Below are 1,820 nucleotides of genomic sequence, written 5' to 3' on the forward strand. Positions count from 1 at the left end.
TGATTTAATTAACATGTGGAAACCGTTATGATATATGGGTGTAAAAAGAGATGTTTCTATGGAAACTAAGTTGAATGCTTTGGAAAGGCTGGTTGAAAGCAAATTGCTAAAAACTTGTTAGATTAGGTATAGATGAAAATTCTGTCCTTGGAAGAGCTACACACATCTAGAAGGACTTTGCGTTCAGATTGCTTCACAAGTGCCGTTTAGTTATTGCTCCACTTTAAAGAAACATTTAAAGAAATTATGGGTGACTTGTGAAAGGCAAGAGCTATCTATCACTCTAAGAAACACTTTCACCAGGGGCCCTGTCGTCACAGAAAAAGCCCGAGGCTATCTCAAAAGATTGATAAAGCAATTTACATTTATTAAGTCTTAAGTTTAAACCAAAAAGAGTGGTTTATAATATGCCAGGAACTTACTTTTCTTAAACAAAACCGTGTGCTGTGTAATGCTTTACCATTCTGCATTTTAATTGATTTTTTTCATGTAACAACTAACCACCAGGCCCAACAGCATCAGATAAAAGGGCTTCGGGTGGGTGTGCAACAAGCTTTTCCTTTACAATATATTGAGACATTTTTCATGTGGTTATATATAAATTTACCTTATCCTTTAGAAAACTCGCCTCATAATATTCCATGGTACTGTCCATACATCCTAATTTACTTACCAAATTCTCTATCCATAACTGTTTCAATGATTTTCTGAAAAAATACTTTGAGCAGGCAATTGAGAGGATAAAAGTGGGTTACCATTGGCAACTTCGTGGATGGAACTGGAGGGTATTATCTGAAGTGAAATTAGTCAGAGAAAGACAAATATCCTTTGACTTCACTCATACGAGGACTTTAAGAGACAAAACAGATGAACATAAGGGAAGGGAAACAAAATATAAAGGGAGGGGGACAAAACAGAAGAGACTCATAAATATGGAGAACAAACTGAGGGTTACTGGAGGGGTTGTAGGAGGGGGGATGGGCTAAATGGGTAAGGGGCACTAAGGACTCTACTCCTGAAATCATTGTTGCACTATATGCTAATTAATTTGGATGTAAATTTAAAAAAATAAAAAACAAAATGAAAAAAATAAAGGAAAGTGGGTTAAAATAATGAATCTGGCAATAGAACATAGACTGGATTAAAGAGGGGGAATGGAAAAGGGAGAAATGGTGAATGAAAGGCTCCTGCAATCATCCAGCTCTGAGATTAAACCAGGAAGTGGCAGTGATTTCCACATCCAACACATGTTCTTCTCAGTCGGGAAGCCCTGCCACTTCTAAAAAAAAACCAAAAACAACCACACCATTCTTTTCCACCTCTATATTTTGGCTCATTTCAGTCCTCCTGCATTTCATCTTTGCCTGTTGAAATCCTGTTTTTCCTTCAAGATCCAGGACGAATACCACACCCTGCCATTATTAACCCTGGCTGGAAATGATCCCTCACCTTCCATTTCTAATAGCCGAATCCCTCCTTCCTTTCTTCCCTCCACAAAGCATTTTTCTCCCAAAGGCAGTACGGTTCGTCAGCTGAGTAACCACTTTGGACCCACCAACTTGCTATCTCGGTGAAGTTCTGCACCTGACCCAAACTCTCAGCGCCTCAGTGTCCAGACCTGTAAAATGGGGAGAAGCGTACACAGCGTTACGAGGATTAAATTTGCTAACAGGGAAAAAGCACACAGAAGAACGTCTGATGTGCAGTAAGCGTTGAATGACCCCGGGCATTCATTTTGATTGATGGTGGCGGGCAGGGGGGAGCGCGCGGTCCGCCCCCGCAGGCGCCGGGTCCAGGCCCCGGGAGCGCGGTCACGTGAT

This window comes from Prionailurus viverrinus, chromosome C1 (genome assembly GCF_022837055.1).
Source record: "Prionailurus viverrinus isolate Anna chromosome C1, UM_Priviv_1.0, whole genome shotgun sequence".
NCBI lineage: Eukaryota > Metazoa > Chordata > Mammalia > Carnivora > Felidae > Prionailurus > Prionailurus viverrinus.